The following is a 22984-nucleotide window of genomic DNA, read 5'->3' on the forward strand; positions in this document are numbered from 1 at the left end:
GCCCTTCGCCCTGTTGTAAATAAGATGAATTTGCAGGACTGTTTCGGGACATTATGGGTGCGATGCGCACCCACTCTCCGTTCATGTGCTGCTGACAATCCCTTTAAGACGCCGCTCCCTTCCGCTGTAAAATTTGGCCGACGTTTCAAACCAGGCAAAAGTGAAACTGATCGCCCGTCTCAATTCCCGAAGCCTGAGCGGCTGTCCCACCGGGGGAAGTGAATGGGGCGAGCGGCGCCGTGGTGAGGCCGGCGGTGGAGCGGGTGAGTGGGAGAAGGGGGACTCGGGGTCGCTCCGAGAGCGCTCGGGGCCGCGATCCGCCATCCGCTTCTGTTGCGCCCGGCCCAGCGCCTGAAATACACGGCAGGGCGGCGCCTTCAGCAACTTAGAAATACAGGAAACCTACAGCACAATCCAGGCCTTTCGGCCCACAAAGCTGTGCCGAACATGGCCTTAGAGAACTACCTCGGCTTAGCCATAGCCCTCTATTTTTCTAAGCTCCGTGTATCCATCCAGGAGTCTCTTTAAAATGTTTTGTCTCGCTGTAACATTACCTCATGGCTCTTGAACTCAATCCCATGGTTGATGAATGCCAATACACCATACGCCTTCTTAACAACACTGTCAATCTGCGCAGCAGCTTTGAGTGTCCTATCGACACGGACCCCAGATCTCTCAGATCCTCCACACTGCCAAGAGTTTTAGCATTTACATTCTGTCTTCAAATTTGACCTACCAAAATGAATGCACTTTGCTCTTATCTGGGTTGAAGTCCATCTGCCACTTCTCAGCCCAGTTCTGCATCCTATCGATGTCCCGCTGTAATCTCTGACAACCCTCCAGACTGTCCACAACACCCCCAACCTTTGTGTCATCAGCAAACTTACTAACTTCTTCATCTAGGTCATTTATAAAAATCACAAAGGGAGAGGTCCCAGAACAGATCCCTGTGGAACAGCACTGGTCACCGACCTCCATATAGAATACAAACCATCTACAGCCACCCTTTGCTTTTTGTGGGCAAGCCAATTCTGGATCCACAAAGCAAGGTCTCCTTGGATCCCTTGCCTCCTTACTTTCTCAATAAACCTTTCACGGGGAACTTTGTCAAATGCCTTACTGAAATCCATATACACTACATCCACTGCTCTACCTTCATCAATATGTTTTGTTATATCCTCAAGAATTCAATCAGGCTCGTAAGGCACGACCTGCCCTTGACAAAGCCATGCTGACTATCCTGAATCAGATTATGTCTCTCCAAATGCTCATAAATCCGGCCTCTCAGGATCTTCTCCAACAACTTGTCCACCACTGAAGTCGTACTCACTGGTCTATAACTTCCTGGGTTATCTCTACTCCCTTCCTTGAACAAGGGAACAACACTTGCAACCCTCCAATCCTCCGGTACTTCTCCTGTTCCTATTGATGATGCAAAGATCATCGCACGAGGCTCAGCGATCTCCTCCCTCTCTTCCCACAGTAGCCTGGGGTATATCTCATTTGGTCCCGGTGACTTATCTAACTTAATGCTTTTCAACAGCTCCAGCACATTCTTAATGTCTATATGCTCAAGTGTTTCAGTCTGCTGTAAGTCATCCGCATAATTGCCAAGGTCTTATTTCCTAGTGAATAATGAAGCAAAGTATTCGTTAAGTACTTCCGCCACCGCCTCTGACTCCATGCACACGTTTCCACTATCACACCTGGTTGGTCCTATGCTCACACAGTTCATCCTCTTGCTCTTCACACATACTTGCTTGGGGGTTTTCCTTAACCATTTCCTTCTCATGGCCCCTTCTGGCTCTCCGAATTCCATTCCTAAGCTCCTTCCCAGCAACATTGTAATTTTTGAGAGCTCTAACAGTACCTAGTTTCTTGAACCTTTTGTCTTCTTAACTTGATTTTCTACATCCTTTATGGTTCTTTAACCCTACCATCCATTCCCTGCCTCAGTGGAACATACCTATGCAGAATTCCATGCAAAAGTTCCCTGAACATTTCCCACATTTCTGCCGTGCATTTCCCTGAGAACATCTGCTCCCAAGTTCCTGCTGAATAGCATCATATTTCCCCGCCTACCCCAATTAAATGTTTTCCCAAATTGTCTACTCCTGTCAAATATGACGGTTCCTGTCCTGTCCCTCTCCAGCGCTATGGTGAAGGAGATAGAGTTGTGGTCACTACCTCCAAAATGCTCTCCCACTGAGAGATCCGACACCTGACCAGGATCTCCTGGGGAGAATAGAGGGACATCTCCTGAGAACAGAGATGAGGCAGGCTGTGCTCAGTCTGTGGAATTCATTGTCTCAGAGGGCTGTTGAGGCCGGGTCATTGGGTATATTTAAAGCAGAGGTAATTGATTAATCCAGGTGTCAAAGGTCACAGTGAGAAGGCAGGAGAACAGGGTTGAGAGCAATAAAAATCAGCCATGGTGGAATAATGGAGCGGACTAGATGGGCGGTTTTATAGTGTAATGTTTTAAAACTGAAATAGATGATTCACATTCACTGCAGAGACACACCATAACTTCAATATTTAAACAAAATCTATTCTGCAAAGAAGAAATTAACACAATTGTTCGAAAGGGTTCTGTGGTCAGAAACCCCAAGTCATTTCAAATCGGTGCACTGTGGGCTGATTCCCGTCCTTCCTCCCATCCGCCCGGCTCCCTATCTCTCCGCTCTTCTCCACCGACCCGGCGTTTATCAGTCCCCTCTCCCGCCCCCCCACCCAGAACCTCTCACCCTCTCCTCAACTCACCCCTACACCACCCTTCCTCGCTCCTCTTCCACTGCCTCCCCCTCGCTCCTCTTCCCTGCCTCTCTCCCCTCTTCTCCCCACCTCTCTCTCTCTTCCCACTGTTCCCCCACCCCCTCTCTCTCACCCGTTCCCCTGCCTCTCTATCTCTCTCCCCACTATTTTCGCACCCCTCTCTCTCCCCACTGTTCCCCCACCTCTCTCTCCCCACTATTCCCCAACCCCTCTCTCTCCCCACTATTCCCCTGCCCCTCTCCCCCCACTATTCCCCCACCCCTCTCTCCCCCCACTATTCCCCCACCCCTCTCTCTCCCCACTATTCCCCTGCCCCTCTCTCGCCCACTATTCCCCCACCCCTCTCTCTCCCCACTATTCCCCCACCCCTCTCTCTCACCCATTCCCCTGCCTCTCTATCTCTCCCCCCACTATTCCCCTGCCCCTCTCTCCCCACTATTCCCCCACCCCTTTCACCCCCCACTACTCCCCCACCCCTCTCTCCCCCCACTATTCCCCCACCCCTCTCTCCCCCCACTATTCCCCCACCCCTCTCTCTCCCCACTATTCCCCTGCCCCTCTCTCGCCCACTATTCCCCCGCCCCTCTCTCTCACCCATTCCCCTGCCTCTCTATCTCTCTCCCCACTATTCCCCCCAACTCTCTCCCCCCACTATTGCCCCTCTCGCTCTCTCCCCACTATTCCCCAACCTCTCTCTCTCCCCCCACTATACCCCACCCCTCTCTTTCCCCACTATTTCCCCACCTCTCTCTCCCCCACTATTCTGCACCCCTCTCTCTCCCACTATTCCCCCACCCCTCTCTCCCCCACTATTCCCCCACCCCTCTCTCTCCCCACTATACCCCCACATCCTCTCTCCCCCACTATTGCCCCTCTCACTCTCTCCCCACTATTCCCCAACCTCTCTCTCTCCCCATTATTCCCCACCCCTCTCTCTCCCCACTATTCCCCACCCCTCTCTCTCCCAACTATTCCCCACCCCTCTCTCTCCCCCCACTATTCCCCACCCCTCTCTCTCCACCCACTATTACCCCACCCCTCTCTCTCCTGCCACTATTCCCCTGCCCCTCTCTCTCTCACCCCACTATTCCTCTGCCCCCTCTCTCTCCCCCATTACCCCCCACCCCTCTCTCCCCCCACTACCCCCCACCCCCCTCTCCCCCCTATCCCACACCCCTCTCTCCCCCCACTACCCCCCACCCCTCTCTCCCCCCACTATTCCCCGTCCCTCTCTCCCCCCACTATTCCCCTGTCCCTCTCTCCCCCCCACTATTCCCCCGCCCCTCTCTCCCCCCACTATTCCCCCACCCCTCTCTCTCCCCACTATTCCCCCACCCTCTCTCTCCCCACTATTCCCCCATGCCCCTCTCCCCCCACTATTCCCCCACCCCTCTCTCTCCTCACTATTCCCCCGTCCCTCTCCTCCAATATTCCCCCACCCCTCTCTCTCCACACTATTCCCCCGTCCCTCTCTCCCCCCACTACTCCCCCACCCCTCTCTCTCCCCACTATTCCCCCACCCCTCTCTCTCTCCCCACTATTCCCCCACCCCTCTCTCTCCCCACTATTCCCCCACCCCTCTCTCTCACCCCACTATTCCCCCACCCCTCTCTCTCCCCACTATTCCCCCACACCCTCTCTCTCCCCACTATTCCCCCACCCCTCTCTCCCCCCACTATTCCCCCACCCCTCTCTCTCTCAACTATTCCCTCACCCCTCTCTCCTCACTATTCCCCCACCCCTCTCTCTCCCCCACTACCGCCACCCCTTTCTCCCCACACCCCCTCTCGCCCCCACTATGCCCCACCCCCTCTCCCCCAGCCCTCTCTCTCCCCACTATTCCCCTGTCCCTCTCTCCCCAGTATTCCCCCACCCCTCTCTCTCCTCACTATTCCCCCGTCCCTCTCCTCCAATATTCCCCCACCCCTCTCTCTCCACACTATTCCCCCGTCCCTCTCTCCCCCCACTACTCCCCCACCCCTCTCTCTCCCCACTATTCCCCCACCCCTCTCTCTCTCCCCACTATTCCCCCACCCCTCTCTCTCCCCACTATTCCCCCACACCTCTCTCTCCCAACTATTCCCCACCCCTCTCTCTCCCCCACTATTCCCCACCCCTCTCTCTCCCCCCACTATTCCCCCACCCCTCTCTCTCCCCCCACTATTCCCCCACCCCTCTCTCTCCCCCCACTATTCCCCCACCCCTCTCTCTCCTGCCACTATTCCCCCGCCACTCTCTCTCTCTCCCTACTATCCACCACCCCTCTCTCCCCCCACTACCCCCCACCCCTCTCACCCCCACTATTCCCCCATCCCTCTCCCCCCACTATTCCCCTGTCCCTCTCTTCCGCCACTATTCCCCCATCCCTCTCTCCCCCACTATTCCCCCGTCCCTCTCTCCCCCCCACTATTCCCCCACCCCTCTCTCTCCCCACTATTCCCCCACCCCTCTCTCCCCACTATTCCCCACCCCTCTCTCTCCCCCCACTATTCCCCCACCCCTCTCTCTCCCCACTATTCCCCCACCCCTCTCTCCCCACTATTCCCCTGCCCCTCTCTCGCCCACTATTCCCCCACCCCTCTCTCTCCCCACTATTCCCCCACCCCTCTCTCTCACCCATTCCCCTGCCTCTCTATCTCTCCCCCCACTATTCCCCTGCCCCTCTCTCCCCACTATTCCCCCACCCCTTTCACCCCCCACTACTCCCCCACCCCTCTCTCCCCCCACTATTCCCCCACCCCTCTCTCCCCCCACTATTCCCCCACCCCTCTCTCTCCCCACTATTCCCCTGCCCCTCTCTCGCCCACTATTCCCCCGCCCCTCTCTCTCACCCATTCCCCTGCCTCTCTATCTCTCTCCCCACTATTCCCCCCAACTCTCTCCCCCCACTATTGCCCCTCTCGCTCTCTCCCCACTATTCCCCAACCTCTCTCTCTCCCCCCACTATACCCCACCCCTCTCTTTCCCCACTATTTCCCCACCTCTCTCTCCCCCACTATTCTGCACCCCTCTCTCTCCCACTATTCCCCCACCCCTCTCTCCCCCACTATTCCCCCACCCCTCTCTCTCCCCACTATACCCCCACATCCTCTCTCCCCCACTATTGCCCCTCTCACTCTCTCCCCACTATTCCCCAACCTCTCTCTCTCCCCATTATTCCCCACCCCTCTCTCTCCCCACTATTCCCCACCCCTCTCTCTCCCAACTATTCCCCACCCCTCTCTCTCCCCCCACTATTCCCCACCCCTCTCTCTCCACCCACTATTACCCCACCCCTCTCTCTCCTGCCACTATTCCCCTGCCCCTCTCTCTCTCACCCCACTATTCCTCTGCCCCCTCTCTCTCCCCCATTACCCCCCACCCCTCTCTCCCCCCACTACCCCCCACCCCCCTCTCCCCCCTATCCCACACCCCTCTCTCCCCCCACTACCCCCCACCCCTCTCTCCCCCCACTATTCCCCGTCCCTCTCTCCCCCCACTATTCCCCTGTCCCTCTCTCCCCCCCACTATTCCCCCGCCCCTCTCTCCCCCCACTATTCCCCCACCCCTCTCTCTCCCCACTATTCCCCCACCCTCTCTCTCCCCACTATTCCCCCATGCCCCTCTCCCCCCACTATTCCCCCACCCCTCTCTCTCCTCACTATTCCCCCGTCCCTCTCCTCCAATATTCCCCCACCCCTCTCTCTCCACACTATTCCCCCGTCCCTCTCTCCCCCCACTACTCCCCCACCCCTCTCTCTCCCCACTATTCCCCCACCCCTCTCTCTCTCCCCACTATTCCCCCACCCCTCTCTCTCCCCACTATTCCCCCACCCCTCTCTCTCACCCCACTATTCCCCCACCCCTCTCTCTCCCCACTATTCCCCCACACCCTCTCTCTCCCCACTATTCCCCCACCCCTCTCTCCCCCCACTATTCCCCCACCCCTCTCTCTCTCAACTATTCCCTCACCCCTCTCTCCTCACTATTCCCCCACCCCTCTCTCTCCCCCACTACCGCCACCCCTTTCTCCCCACACCCCCTCTCGCCCCCACTATGCCCCACCCCCTCTCCCCCAGCCCTCTCTCTCCCCACTATTCCCCTGTCCCTCTCTCCCCAGTATTCCCCCACCCCTCTCTCTCCTCACTATTCCCCCGTCCCTCTCCTCCAATATTCCCCCACCCCTCTCTCTCCACACTATTCCCCCGTCCCTCTCTCCCCCCACTACTCCCCCACCCCTCTCTCTCCCCACTATTCCCCCACCCCTCTCTCTCTCCCCACTATTCCCCCACCCCTCTCTCTCCCCACTATTCCCCCACACCTCTCTCTCCCAACTATTCCCCACCCCTCTCTCTCCCCCACTATTCCCCACCCCTCTCTCTCCCCCCACTATTCCCCCACCCCTCTCTCTCCCCCCACTATTCCCCCACCCCTCTCTCTCCCCCCACTATTCCCCCACCCCTCTCTCTCCTGCCACTATTCCCCCGCCACTCTCTCTCTCTCCCTACTATCCACCACCCCTCTCTCCCCCCACTACCCCCCACCCCTCTCACCCCCACTATTCCCCCATCCCTCTCCCCCCACTATTCCCCTGTCCCTCTCTTCCGCCACTATTCCCCCATCCCTCTCTCCCCCACTATTCCCCCGTCCCTCTCTCCCCCCCACTATTCCCCCACCCCTCTCTCTCCCCACTATTCCCCCACCCCTCTCTCCCCACTATTCCCCACCCCTCTCTCTCCCACCCCCCATTCCCCCACCCCTCTCTCTCCCCACTATTCCCCACCCCTCTCTCTCCCCCACTATTCCCCACCCCTCTCTCTCCCCCCACTATTCCCCCACCCCTCTCTCCCTCTCCCCACTATTCCCCCGTCCCTCTCTCCCCCCACTATTCCCCCACCCCTCTCTCTCCCCACTATTCCCCACCCCTCTCTATTCCCCACCCCTCTCTCTCCCCCCACTATTCCCCCCCCCTCTCTCTCCCACTATTCCCCCCCCCTCTCTCTCCCCCCACTATTCCCCCACCCCTCTCTCTCTCCCCACTATTCCCCCCCCCCCTCTCTCCCCCCACTATTCCCCCACCCCTCTCTCGCCCCCCACTATTCCCCCACCCCTCTCTCCCCCCACTATTCCCCCACCTCTCTCTCCCCCCACTACCCCCCACCCCTCTCTCCCCCCACTACCCCCACCCCTCTCTCCCCCACTATTCCCCCACCCCTCTCTCTCCCCACTATTCCCCCACCCCTCTCTCTCCCAACTATTCCCCCACATCCTCTCCCCCCACTATTGCCCCTCTTACTCTCTCCGCACTATTCCCCCACCCCTCTCTCTCCCCATTATTCCCCACCCCTCTCTCATTCCCACCCCTCTTCTCCCCACTATTCCCCCACCCCTCTCTCTCCCCACTATTCCCCCACCCCTCTCTCTCCCCACTATTCCCCCACCCCTCTCCCCACTATTCCCCACCCCTCTCTCTCCCCCCACTATTTCCCACCCCTCTCTCTCCCCCCACTATTTCCCCACCCCTCTCTCTCCCCCATTCCCCACCCCTCTCTCTCTCCCCACTATTCCCCCACCCCTCTCTCTCTCCCCCCCACTATTCCCCTGGCCCCCCCTCTCCCCCTCCCCACTATTCCCCACCCCTCTCTCCCACTATTCCCCCACCTCTCTCTCCCCCGACTACCCCCACCCCTCTCTCCCCCCACTATTCACCACCCCTCTCTCCCCCACTAACCCCACCCCTCTCTCTCCCCACTATTCCCCCACCCCTCTCTCTCCCCACTATTCCCCCACACCCTCTCTCTTCCAACTATTCCCCCACATCCTCTCCCCCCACTATTGCCCCTCTCACTCTCTCCCCACTATTCCCCAACCTCTTTCTCTCCCCACTATTCCCCACCACTCTCTCACCACAATTCCCCACCCCTCTCTCTCCCCCACTATTCCCCACACCTCTCTCTCCCCCCACTATTCCCCCACCCCTCTCTCCCCCCACTATTCCCCCACCCCTCTCTCTCCCCACTATTCCCCCACCCCTCTCTCCCCACTATTCCCCACCCCTCTCTCTCCCCCCACTATTCCCCACCCCTCTCTCTCCCCCCACTATTCCCCCACCCCTCTCTCTCCTGCCACTATTCCCCCACCCTCTCTCTCTCCCCCACTATTCCCCCGCCCCCCCTCTCTCTCCCCACTATTCCCCTGCCCCCCTCTCTCTCCCCCCACTACCCCCACCCCTCTACCCCCACTATCCCCCACCCCTCTCTCTCCCCACTATTCCCCCGTCCCTCTCTCCTCCCACTATTCCCCTGTCCCTCTCTCCCCCCACTATTCCCCCGTCCCTCTCTCCCACCACAATTCCCCCACCACTCTCTCCCCCACTACCCCCACCCCTCTCTCCCCCACTATTCCCCCACCCATCTCTCCCCCACTATTCCCCCACCCCTCTCTCCCCCACTATTCCCCCACCCCTCTCTCTCCCCCCCACTTTCCCCCCCCCTCTCTCTCCCCCATTATTCCCCACCCCTCTCTCTCCCCCCACTATTCCCCCCCTCTCTCTCCCCACTATTCCCCCACCCTCTCTCTCTCCCCCACTATTCCCCCGCCCCCTCTCTCTCTCCCCACTATTCCCCTGCCCCCCTCTCTCTCCCCCACTATTCCCCCCCCTCTCTCTCTCCCCCACTATTCCCCCCCTCTCTCCCCCTCCCCCACTATCCCCCACCTCTCTCTCCCCCCACTATCCCCCACCTCTCTCTCCCCCACTATCCCCCACCTCTCTCTCTCCCCCACTATCCCCCACCTCTCTCTCTCCCCCACTATCCCCCACCTCTCTCTCCCCCACTATCCCCCACCCCTCTCTCTCCCCCCACTTCCCCCCTCTCTCTCCCCACTATCCCCACCCTCTCTCCCCCACTATCCCCCCCTCTCTCTCCCCCCACTACCCCCACCCCTCTCTCCCCCACTTCCCCCTCCCCCACTATCCCCCACCCCTCTCCCCCCACTATTCCCCCGTCCCTCTCTCCCCACTATTCCCCTCCCTCTCTCTCCCCACTATTCCCCCCCCTCTCTCCCCCACTATCCCCACCCTATCTCCCCTACCCCCCCCTCTCCCCCCCACTATTCCCCCCCCTCTCTCCCCCACTATTCCCCCCCTCTCTCTCCCCCACTATTCCCCCCCCCTCTCTCTCCCCACTATTCCCCCACCCCTCTCTCTCCCCCCACTATTCCCCCACCCCTCTCTCTCCCCACTATTCCCCCACCCCTCTCTCTCCCCACTATTCCCCCACCCTCTCCCCCCACTATCCCCCACTATCTCCCACCACCTCTCCCCCCCACTATCCCCCAACCCTCTCCCCCCACTATCCCCCACCCCTCTCTCTCCCCACTATTCCCCCCCTCCTCTCTCTCCCCACTATTCCCCCGTCCCTCTCTCTCCCCCACTATTCCCCCACGTCCCTCTCTCTCCCCCCACTATTCCCCCGTCCCTCTCTCCCCCCAACATTCCCCCGTCCCTCTCTCCCCCCATTCCCCCGCCCCTCCCCCCACATTCCCCCACCCCTCTCTCTCCGCACTATTCCCCCACATCCTCTCTCCCCCCACTATTGCCCCTCTCACTCTCTCCCCATTATTCCCCAACCTCTCTCTCTCCCCACTATTCACCCACATCCTCTCTCCCCCCACTATTGCCGCTCTCACACTCTCCCCACTATTCCCCAACCTCTCTCTCTCCCCACTATTCCCCAACCTCTCTCTCTCCCCACTATTCCCAACCCCTCTGTCCCCACTATTCCCCACCCCTCTCTCTCCCCCCATTATTCCCCACCCCTCTCTCCCCCACTATCCCCCACCCCTCTCTCCCCCACTATCCCCCACCTCTCTCTCCCCCACCTCTCTCTCCCCCCCACTATCCCCCACCTCTCTCTCTCCCCCACTATCCCCCACCTCTCTCTCCCCCACTATCCCCCACCTCTCTCTCCCCCACTATCCCCCACCTCTCTCCCCCACTATCCCCCACCTCTCTCTCTCCCCCACTATCCCCCACCTCTCTCTCCCCCCACTATCCCCCACCTCTCACTCTCCCCCACTATCCCCCACCTCTCTCTCCCCCACTATCCCCCACCTCTCTCTCCCCCACTATCCCCCACCTCTCTCTCCCCCCACTATCCGCCACCTCTCTCTCTCCCACACTATCCCCCACCTCTCTCTCTCCCCCACTATCCCTCACCTCTCTCTCCCCCACCTCTCTCTCCCCCACTATCCCCCACCTCTCTCTCCCCCCACTATCCCCCACCTCTCTCTCTCCCCCACTATCCCCCACCTCTCTCTCTCCCCCACTATCCCCCACCTCTCTCTCCCCCACTATCCCCCACCTCTCTCTCCCCCACTATCCCCACCTCTCTCTCCCCCACTATCCCCCACCTCTCTCTCCCCCACTATCCCCCACCTCTCTCTCCCCCCACTATCCCCCACCTCTCTCTCTCCCCCACTATCCCCCACCTCTCTCTCTCCCCCACTATCCCCCACCTCTCTCTCTCCCCCACTATCCCCCACCTCTCTCTCTCCCCCACTATCCCCCACCTCTCTCTCCCCCACTATCCCCCACCTCTCTCTCCCCCACTATCCCCCACCTCTCTCTCCCCCACTATCCCCCACCTCTCTCTCTCCCCCACTATCCCCCACCTCTCTCTCCCCCCACCCCCACCCCTCTCTCCCCCCAGTATCCCCCACCCCTCTCTCCCACACTACCCCCCACTCCTCTCTCTCCCCACTATTCCCCCACCCCTCTCTCTCCCCCCACTATTCCCCCACCCCTCTCTCTCCCCACTATTCCCCCACACCCTCTCTCCCCCACTACCCCTACCCCTCTCTCTCCCCACTATTCCCCCACCCCTCTCTCTCCCCCCTATTCCCCCACCCCTCTCTCTCCCCCCACTATTCCCCCACCCCTCTCTCTCCCCACTATTCCCCCACACCCTCTCTACCCCCACTATCCCCCACCACCTCTCTCCCCCACTATCCCCCACCCCTCTCCCCCCACCACCTCTCCCCCCACTATCCCCCACCCCTCTCCCCCACTATCCCCCACCCCCTATCTTCCACTATTCCCCACCCTCCTCTCTCCCCCCACTATCCCCCACCCCCTATCTTCCACTATTCCCCACCCTCCTCTCTCCCCACTATTCCCCAACCTCCTCTCTCCCCACTATTCCCCCACGCCCCTCTCCCCCCTCTATTCCCCCGTCCCTATCCCCCCAATATTCCCCCGCCCCTCTCTCTCCCCACTATTCCCCCGTCCCTCTCTCTCCTCACTATTCCCCCACCCCTCTCTCTCCCCACTATTCCCCGTCCCTCTCTCCCCACTATTCCCCGTCCCTCTCTCCCCCCACTATTCCTCCACCCCTCTCTCCCCCCACTATTCCCCCGTCCCTCTCTCCCCCCACTATTCCCCCACCCCTCTCTCCCCCCACTATTCCCCCACCCCTCTCTCCCCCCACTATTCCCCCACCCCTCTCTCCCCACTATTCCCCCACCCCTCTCTCCCCCCCTATTCCCCCACCCCTCTCCCCCCCACTATTCCTCCCAACTCTCTCCCCACGATCCCCCACCCCTCTCTCCCCCACTATTCTCCTACCCCCTCACTATTCCCCCACCCCCCTCTCCCCACTATTCCCCCACCCCACTCTCTCTCTGCACTATTCCCCCACCTTTTTCTCCCCCCACCCCTCTCTCTCTCCACTATTCCCCCACCCCTCCCTCTCCCCCCACTATTCCCCCACCCCTCTCTCTCCCGCCACTATTCCCCCACCCATCTCCCCCCTCTCTCCCCCCCACTATTCCCCCACCCCTCTCTCTCTCCCCACTATTCCCCCACCCCTCTCTCCCCCCACTATTCCCCCACACCCACCCCCACTATTCCCCCACCCCTCTCTCTCTCCCCACTATTTCCCCCCCTCTCTCCCCCCACTATTCCCCCACACCTCTCTCCCCCCACTATTCCCCCACCCCCACCCCCACCCCCACTATTCCCCCACCCCTCTCTCTCTCCCCACTATTTCCCCACCTCTCTCTCCCCCACTATTCCGCACCCCTCTCTCTCCCACTATTCCCCACCCCTCTCTCTCCCCACTATTCCCCCACCCCTCTCTCTCCCCACTATTACCCCACATCCTCTCTCCCCCTACTATTGCCCCTCTCACTCTCTCCCCACTATTCACCCACATCCTCTCGCCCCCCACTATTTCCGCTCTCACTCTCTCCCCACTATTCCCCAACCTCTCTCTCTCCCCACTATTCCCAACCCCTCTGTCCCCACTATTCCCAACCCCTCTGTCCCCACTATTCCCCACCCCTCTCTCTCCCCCCACTATTCCCCACCCCTCTCTCCCACACTATCCCCCACCTCTCTCTCCCCCACTATCCCCCACCTCTCTCTCCCCCCCACTATCCCCCACTATCCCCCACCTCTCTCTCCCCACTATCCCCCACCTCTCTCTCCCCCCCACTATCCCCACCTCTCTCTCCCCCCCACTATCCCCCACCTCTCTCTCCCCCACTATCCCCCACCTCTCTCTCCCCCCCACTATCCCCCACCTCTCTCTCCCCCCCACTATCCCCCACCTCTCTCTCCCCCACTATCCCCCACCTCTCTCTCCCCCCCCACTATCCCCCACCTCTCTCTCTCCCCCACTATCCCCCACCTCTCTCTCCCCCACTATCCCCCACCTCTCTCTCCCCCCCACTATCCCCCACTATCCCCCACCTCTCTCTCCCCCACTATCCCCCACCTCTCTCTCCACCCCCACTATCCCCCACCTCTCTCTCTCCCCCACTATCCCCCACCTCTCTCTCCCCCACTATCCCCCACCTCTCTCTCCCCAACTATCCCCCACGCCTCTCTCTCTCCCCACTATCCCCCGCCTCTCTCTCCCCCACTATCCCCCACCTCTCTCTCCCCCACTATCCCCCACCTCTCTCTCCCCCACTATCCCCCACCTCTCTCTCCCCCACTATCCCCCACCTCTCTCTCCCCCACTATCCCCCACCTCTCTCTCCCCCCACTATCCCCCACCTCTCTCTCCCCCCACTATCCCCCACCTCTCTCTCCCCCCCCTATCCCCCACCTCTCTCCCCCCCCACTCCCCCACCTCTCTCTCTCCCCCACTATCCCCCACCTCTCTCTCCCCCACTATCCCCCACCTCACTCTCCCCCACTATCCCCCACCTCTCTCTCCCCCACTATCCCCCACCCCTCTCCCCCCACTATCCCCCACCCCCTATCTTCCACTATTCCCCACCCTCCTCTCTCCCCCCACTATCCCCCACCCCCTATCTTCCACTATTCCCCACCCTCCTCTCTCCCCACTATTCCCCAACCTCCTCTCTCCCCACTATTCCCCCACGCCCCTCTCCCCCCTCTATTCCTCCGTCCCTCTCTCTCCTAACTATTCCCCCGTCCCTATCCCCCCAATATTCCCCTGCCCCTCTCTCTCCCCACTATTCCCCCGTCCCTCTCTCTCCCCACTATTCCCCCACCCCTCTCTCTCTCCCCACTATTCCCCCACCCCTCTCTCTCCTCATTATTCCCCCACCCCTCTCTCTCCCCACTATTCCCCGTCCCTCTCTCCACACTATTCCCCGTCCCTCTCTCCCCACTATTCCCCGTCCCTCTCTCCCCCCACTATTCCTCCACCCCTCTCTCCCCCCACTATTCCCACGTCCCTCTCTCCCCACTATTCCCCCACCCCTCTCTCTCCCCCCACTATTCCCCCACCCCTCACTCCCCCCACTATTCCCCCACCCCTCTCTCCCCACTATTCCCCCACCCCTCTCTCCCCACCATTCCCCCACCCCTCTCTCACCCCCACTATTCCTCCCAACTCTCTCCCCAATATCCCCCACCCTCTCCCCCCACTATCCCTACCCCCTCACTATTCCCCCACCCCCTCTCCCCACTATTCCCCCACCCCACTCTCTCTCTGCACTATTCCCCCACCCCTACTCTCTCCCCACTATTCCCCCACCCCTCTCTCCCCCACTATTCCCCCACCCCTCTCTCCCCACTATTCCCCCACCCCTCTCTCTCCCCCACTATTCCCCCACCCCCCCCACCCCCCCACCCCTCTCCCCCACTATTCCCCACCCCCCCCCCCACTATTCCCCCACCCCCTCTCCCCACTATTCCCCCACCCCTCTCTCCTCCCCCACCCCCTCTCCCACTATTCCCCCACCCCTACTATTCCCCCACCCCTCTCTCTCCCCCCACCCCTCTCTCCCACTATTCCCCCACCCCTCTCTCCCCCCCACTATTCCCCCACCCCTCTCTCTCCCCCCACCCCCCACCCCCTCTCTCCCCCCACTATTCCCCCACCCCTCTCTCTCCCCACTATTCCCCCACCCCTCTCTCTCCCCCCCACTATTCCCCCACCCCTCTCTCTCCCCACTATTCCCCCACCCCTCTCCCCCCCCCCCCCACTATTCCCCCACCCCTCTCTCCCCCCACTATTCCCCCACCCCCACCCCCACTCCCCCACCCCTCTCTCTCTCCCCACTATTTCCCCACCTCTCTCTCCCCCACTATTCCGCACCCCTCTCTCTCCCACTATTCCCCCACCCCTCTCTCTCCCCACTATTCCCCCACCCCTCTCTCTCCCCACTATTCCCCCACATCCTCTCTCCCCCCACTATTGCCCCTCTCACTCTCTCCCCACTATTCCCCAACCTCTCTCTCTCCCCACTATTCACCCACATCCTCTCTCCCCCCACTATTGCCGCTCTCACTCTCTCCCCACTATTCCCCAACCTCTCTCTCTCCCCACTATTCCCAACCCCTCTGTCCCCACTATTCCCAACCCCTCTCTGTCCCCACTATTCCCCACCCCTCTCTCTCCCCCCACTATTCCCCACCCCTCTCTCCCCCACTTTCCCCCACCTCTCTCTCCCCCACTATCCCCCACCTCTCTCTCCCCCACTATCCCCCGCCTCTCTCTCTCCCCACTATCCCCCGCCTCTCTCTCTCCCCACTATCCCTCGCCTCTCTCTCTCCCCCACTATCCCCCACCTCTCTCTCCCCCACTATCCCCCACCTCTCTCTCCCCCCCACTATCCCCCACCTCTCTCTCTCCCCCACTATCCCCCACCTCTCTCTCCCCCACTATCCCCCACCTCTCTCTCCCCCACTATCCCCCACCTCACTCTCCCCCACTATCCCCCACCTCTCTCCCTCCCCCACTATTCCGCACCCCTCTCTCTCCCACTATTCCCCCACCCCTCTCTCTCCCCACTATTCCCCCACCCCTCTCTCTCCCCACTATTCCCCCACATCCTCTCTCCCCCCACTATTGCCCCTCTCACTCTCTCCCCACTATTCCCCAACCTCTCTCTCTCCCCACTATTCACCCACATCCTCTCTCCCCCCACTATTGCCGCTCTCACTCTCTCCCCACTATTCCCCAACCTCTCTCTCTCCCCACTATTCCCAACCCCTCTGTCCCCACTATTCCCAACCCCTCTCTGTCCCCACTATTCCCCACCCCTCTCTCTCCCCCCACTATTCCCCACCCCTCTCTCCCCCACTTTCCCCCACCTCTCTCTCCCCCACTATCCCCCACCTCTCTCTCCCCCACTATCCCCCGCCTCTCTCTCTCCCCACTATCCCCCGCCTCTCTCTCTCCCCACTATCCCTCGCCTCTCTCTCTCCTCCACTATCCCCCACCTCTCTCTCCCCCACTATCCCCCACCTCTCTCTCCCCCCCACTATCCCCCACCTCTCTCTCTCCCCCACTATCCCCCACCTCTCTCTCCCCCACTATCCCCCACCTCTCTCTCCCCCACTATCCCCCACCTCACTCTCCCCCACTATCCCCCACCTCTCTCTCCCCCACTATTCCGCACCCCTCTCTCTCCCACTATTCCCCCACCCCTCTCTCCCCCACTATTCCCCCACCCCTCTCTCTCCCCACTATACCCCCACATCCTCTCTCCCCCACTATTGCCCCTCTCACTCTCTCCCCACTATTCCCCAACCTCTCTCTCTCCCCATTATTCCCCACCCCTCTCTCTCCCCACTACCCCCCCCCTCTCTCTCCCCACTATTCCCCCACCCCTCTCTCTCCCCACTATTCCCCCACCCCTCTCTCTCCCCCCACTATTACCCCACCCCTCTCTCTCCTGCCACTATTCCCCTGCCCCTCTCTCTCTCACCCCACTATTCCTCTGCCCCCTCTCTCTCCCCCTATTACCCCCACCCCTCTCTCCCCCCACTACCCCCCACCCCTCTCTCCCCCTATCCCACACCCCTCTCTCCCCCCACTACCCCCCACCCCTCTCTCCCCCCACTATTCCCCTGTCCCTCTCTCCCCCCACTATTCCCCTGTCCCTCTCACCCCCAACTATTCCCCTGTATTCCCCCACCCCTCTCTCCCCCCCACTATTCCCCCACCCCTGTCCCTCTCTCCCCCCACTATTCCCCTGTCCCCCTCTCTCCCCCCACTATTCCCCCACCCCTCTCTCCCCCCACTATTCCCCCACCCCTCTCTCCCCCCACTATTCCCCCACCCCTCTCTCCCCCCACTATTCCCCCACCCCTCTCTCCCCACTATTCCCCCACCCCTCTCTCTCCCCACTATTCCCCCACCCCTCTCTCTCCCCACTATTCCCCCACCCCTCTCTATCCCCCCACTATTTCCCCACCCCTCTCTCTCCCCACTATTCCCCCACCCCTCTCTCTCCCCACTATTCCCCCACACCCTCTCTATCCCCCCACTATCCCCCACCCCTCTCTCCCCCCACTATTCCCCCACCCCTCTCTCTCCCCACTATTCCCCCACACCCTCTCTATCCCCCCACTATTCCCCCACCCCTCTCTCCCCCCACTATTCCCCCACCCCTCTCTCCCCCACTATTCCCCCTCTCTCTCCCCACTATTCCCCCACCCCTCTCTCTCCCCACTATTCCCCCACACCCTCTCTCTTCCCACTATTCCCCCACCCCTCTCTCTCCCCACTATTCCCCCACCCCTCTCTCTCCCCACTATTCCCCCATGCCCCTCTCCCCCCACTATTCCCCCACCCCTCTCTCTCCTCACTATTCCCCCGTCCCTCTCTCCTCCCACTATTCCCCCACCACTCTCTCTCCACACTATTCCCCCGTCCCTCTCTCTCCCCACTATTCCCCCACCCCTCTCTCTCCCCACTATTCCCCCACACCCTCTCTCCCCCACTACCCCTACCCCTCTCTCTCCCCACTATTCCCCCACCCCTCTCTCTCCCCCACTATTCCCCCACCCCTCTCTCTCCCCACTATTCCCCCACCCCTCTCTCCCCCACTATTCCCCCACCCCTCTCTCCCCCCACTATTCCCCCACCCCTCTCTCCTCACTATTCCCCACCCCTCTCTCCCCCCACTATTCCCCCACCCCTCTCCCCACCCCTCTTCCCCCACTATGCCCCACCCCTTTCTCCCCCACCCCTCTCTCCCCACTATTCCCCACCCTCTCTCCCCAGTATTCCCCCACCCCTCTCTCCCCCCCACTATTCCCCTGTCCCTCTCTCCCCACTATTCCCCCACCCCTCTCTCCCCACTATTCCCGTCCCCTCTCTCCCCACTATTCCCCCACCCCTCTCTCCCCCACTATTCCCCCCCCCCTCTCTCCCCACTATTCCCCCACCTCTCACTCCCCCACTATTCCGCACCCCTCTCTCTCCCACTATTCCCCCACCCCTCTCTCCCCCACTATTCCCCCACCCCTCTCTCTGCCCACTATTCCCCCACCCCTCTCTCCCCCCACTATTCCCCCACCCCTCTCTCCCCCACTATTCCCCCACCCCTCTCTCCCCCACTATTCCCCCGTCCCTCTCTCCCCCCACTATTCCCCCACCCTCTCTCTCCCCGACTATTCCCCCACCCCTCTCTCTCACCCCACTATTCCCCCACCCCTCTCTCTCCCCACTATTCCCCCACACCCTCTCTCTCCCCACTATTCCCCCACCCCTCTCTCCCCCCACTATTCCCCCACCCCTCTCTCTGTCAACTATTCCCTCACCCCTCTCTCCTCACTATTCCCCCACCCCTCTCTCTCCCCCACTACCCCACCCCTTTCTCCCCACACCCCCTTTCACCCCCACTATGCCCCACCCCCTCTCCCCCAGCCCTCCCTCTCCCCACTATTCCCCTGTCCCTCTCTCCTCAGTATTCCCCCACCCCTCTCTCCCCACTATTCCCCGTCCCTCTCTCCCCACTATTCCCCCACCCCTCTCTACCCCCACTATTCCCCACCCCCTCTCTCCCCACTATTTCCCCACCTCTCACTCCCCCACTATTCCGCACCCCTCTCTCTCCCACTATTCCCCCACCCCTCTCTCCCCCACTATTCCCCCACCCCTCTCTCTCCCCACTATTCCCCCACCCCTCTCTCTCCCCACTATTCCCCCACTATTCCCCTCTCTCCCCACTATTCCCCCACCCCTCTCTCCCCCCGCCCCCCACCCCTCTCACCCCCACTATTCCCCCGTCCCTCTCTCCCCCCCACTATTCCCCTGTCCCTCTCTCCCCCGACTATTCCCCCACCCCTCTCTCCCCCACTATTCCCCCGTCCCTCTCTCCCCCCCACTATTCCCCCACCCCTCGCTCCCCACTATTCCCCCACCCCTCTCTCTCCCAACTATTCCCCACCCCTCTCTCTCCCCCACTATTCCCCACCCCTCTCTCTCCCCCCACTATTCCCCCACCCCTCTCTCTCCCCCACTATTCCCCCACCCCTCTCTCTCCCCCCACTATTCCCCCACCCCTCTCTCTCCTGCCACTATTCCCCCGCCCCTCTCTCTCCTCCCACTATTCCCCCACCCCTCTCTCCCCCCACTACCCCCCACCCTCTCACCCCCACTACCCCCACTCTCTCCCCACTATTCCCCGTCCCTCTCCCCCCAGTATTCCCCTGTCCCTCTCTTCCGCCACTATTCCCCCATCCCTCTCTCCCCCCACTATTCCCCCACCCCTCTCTCTCCCCACTATTCCCCCACCCCTCTCTCCCCACTATTCCCCACCCCTCTCTCTCCCCCCACTATTCCCCCACCTCTCTCTCCCCCCCACTACCCCCCACCCCTCTCTCCCCCCACTACCCCCCACCCCTCTCTCCCCCACTACCCACACCCCTCTCACCCCCCACTATTCCCCCACCCCTCTCTCTCCCAACTATTCCCCCACATCCTCTCCCCCCACTATTGCCCCTCTTACTCTCTCCGCACTATTCCCCCACCCCTCTCTCCCCCCCACTATTCCCCCACCCCTCTCTCTCTCCCCCCACTATTCCCCTGGCCCCCTCTCTCTCCCCCCCCTATTCCCCACCCCTCTCTCCCCCCACTATTCCCCCACCTCTCTCTCCCCCCACTACCCCCCACCCCTCTCTCCCCCCACTATCCACCACCCCTCTCTCCCCCACTAACCCCACCCCTCTCTCTCCCCACTATTCCCCCACCCCTCTCTCTCCCCACTATTCCCCCACACCCTCTCTCTTCCAACTATTCCCCCACATTCTCTCCCCCCACTATTGCCCCTCTCACTCTCTCCCCACTATTCCCCAACCTCTTTCTCTCCCCACTATTCCCCACCCCTCTCTCCCCACTATTCCCCACCCCTCTCTCTCCCCCACTATTCCCCACCCCTCTCTCTCCCCCCCACTATTCCCCCACCCCTCTCTCTCCCCCCACTATTCCCCCACCCCTCTCTCTCCTGCCACTATTCCCCCGCCCCTCTCTCTCTCCCCTACTATCCCCCATCCCTCTCTCCCCCACTACCCCCCACCCCTCTCACCCCCACTATTCCCCCGTCCCTCTCCCCCCGATTATTCCCCTGTCCCTCTCTCCCCCCCACTATTCCCCCACCCCTCTCTCCCCCCACTATTCCCCCACCCCTCTCTCTCCCCACTATTCCCCCACCCCTCTCTCCCCACTATTCCCCACCCCTCTCTCTCCCCCCACTATTCCCCACCCCTCTCTCTGCCCGCACTATTCCCCACCCCTGTCTCTCCCCCCACTATTCCCCCACCCCTCTCTCTCCCCCACTATTCCCCCCCTCTCTCTCTCCCCACTATTCCCCTGCCCCCCTCTCTCTCCCCCTATTCCCCTGCCCCCCTCTCTCTCCCCCACTATTCCCCACCGTCTCTCCCCCCACTATTCCCCCACTCTCTCTCCCCCCACTATTCCCCCACCCCTCTCTCCCCCCACTATCCCCCACCCCTCTCTCCCCCACTACCCCCCACCCCTCTCACCCCCACTATTCCCCCGTCCCTCTCTCCCCCACTATTCCCCCACCCCCCTCTCTCCCCCCACTATTCCCCCACCCCTCTCTCTCCCCACTATTCCCCCACCCCTCTCTCTCCCCACTATTCCCCCACCCCCCTCTCTCCCCCCACTATTCCCCGACCCCTCTCTCTCCCCACTATTCCCCCACAGCCTCTCTCCCCCCACTAGCCCCCACTATCTCCCACCACCTCTCCCCCCACTATCCCCCACCCCTCTCCCCCCACTATCCCCCACCCCTCTCTCTCCCCACTATTCCCCCGTCCCTCTCTCCTCCCACTATTCCCCTGTCCCTCTCTCCACCCACTATTCCCCCGTCCCTCTCTCCCCCCACTATTCCCCCACCCCTCTCTCCCCCACTACCCCCACCCCTCTCTCCCCCACTACCCCCACCCCTCTCTCCCCCACTACCCCCACCCCTCTCTCCCCCCACTATTCCCCACCCCTCTCTCTCCCCCACTATTCCCCACCCCTCTCTCTCCCCCCACTATTCCCCACCCCTGTCTCTCCCCCCACTATTCCCCCACCCCTCTCTCTCCTGCCACTATTCCCCCACCCCCTCTCTCTCCCCCACTATTCCCCCGCCCCCTCTCTCTCTCCCCACTATTCCCCTGCCCCCCTCTCTCTCCACCCACTATTCCCCACCCTCTCCCCCCACTATTCCCCCACCTCTCTCTCTCCCCCACTATCCCCCACCTCTCTCTCCCCCACTATCCCCCACCTCTCTCTCCCCCACTACCCCCCAGCCCTCTCACCCCCACTATTCCCCTGTCCCTCTTCCCCCCACTATTCCCCCACCCCTCTCTCTCCCCACTATTCCCCCACCCCTCTCTCTCTCCCACTATTCCCCCACCCCTCTCTCTCCCCCACTATTCCCCCACCCCTCTCTCTCCCCACTATTCCCCCACAGCCTCTCTCCCCCCACTATCCCCCACTATCTCCCACCACCTCTCCCCCCACTATCCCCCAACCCTCTCCCCCCACTATCCCCCACCCCTCTCTCCCCCACTATCCCCCACCCCTCTCTCTCCCCACTATTCCCCCACCCCTCTCACCCCCACTATTCCCCCGTCCCTCTCTCCCCCCAACATTCCCCCACATCCTCTCTCCCCCCACTATTGCCCATCTCACTCTCTCCCCACTATTCCCCAACCTCTCTCTCTCCCCACTATTCACCCACATCCTCTCTCCCCCCACTATTGCCGCTCTCACACTCTCCCCACTATTCCCCAACCTCTCTCTCTCCCCACTATTCCCCAACCTCTCTCTCTCCCCACTATTCCCAACACCTCTGTCCCCACTATTCCCCACCCCTCTCTCTCCCCCCACTATTCCCCACCCCTCTCTCCCCCACTATCCCCCACCTCTCTCTCCCCCACTATCCCCCACCTCTCTCTCCCCCACCTCTCTCTCCCCCCGACTATCCCCCACCTCTCTCTCTCCCCCACTATCCCCCATCTCTCTCTCCCCCACTATCCCCCACCTCTCTCTCCCCCACTATCCCCCACCTCTCTCTCTCCCCCACTATCCCCCACCTCTCTCTCCCCCCACTATCCCCCACCTCTCTCTCTCCCCCACTATCCCCCACCTCTCTCTCCCCCACTATCCCCCACCTCTCTCTCCCCCACTATCCCCCACCTCTCTCTCCCCCCACTATCCCCCACCTCTCTCTCTCCCCCACTATCCCCCACCTCTCTCTCTCCCCCACTATCCCCCACCTCTCTCTCCCCCACTATCCCCCACCTCTCTCCCCCCCCACTATCCCCCACCTCTCTCTCTCCCCCACTATCCCCCACCTCTCTCTCTCCCCCACTATCCCCCACCTCTCTCTCCCCCACTATCCCCCACCTCTCTCTCCCCCCCACTATCCCCCACCTCTCTCTCTCCCCCACTATCCCCCACCTCTCTCTCCCCCCACTATCCCCCACCTCTCTCTCCCCCAC

General features: G+C 61.7%; 1 protein-coding gene across 1 annotated transcript in view; it reads left to right on the top strand.

Moving 5' to 3' along the window:
• Positions 1 to 46: 46 nt before the first annotated feature.
• LOC134346518 (butyrophilin subfamily 3 member A3-like) overlaps positions 47 to 22984 on the top strand; it is a 99722-nt gene continuing 76784 nt past the window's right edge. The window contains exon 1 of the mRNA XM_063047921.1: positions 47 to 263. The gene's annotated coding sequence lies outside the window, so the exon portion shown is untranslated. The remainder of the gene's footprint in view (positions 264 to 22984) is intronic.

The sequence above is a fragment of the Mobula hypostoma genome, chromosome 5, assembly GCF_963921235.1.
Source record: "Mobula hypostoma chromosome 5, sMobHyp1.1, whole genome shotgun sequence".
Taxonomy (NCBI): domain Eukaryota; kingdom Metazoa; phylum Chordata; class Chondrichthyes; order Myliobatiformes; family Myliobatidae; genus Mobula; species Mobula hypostoma.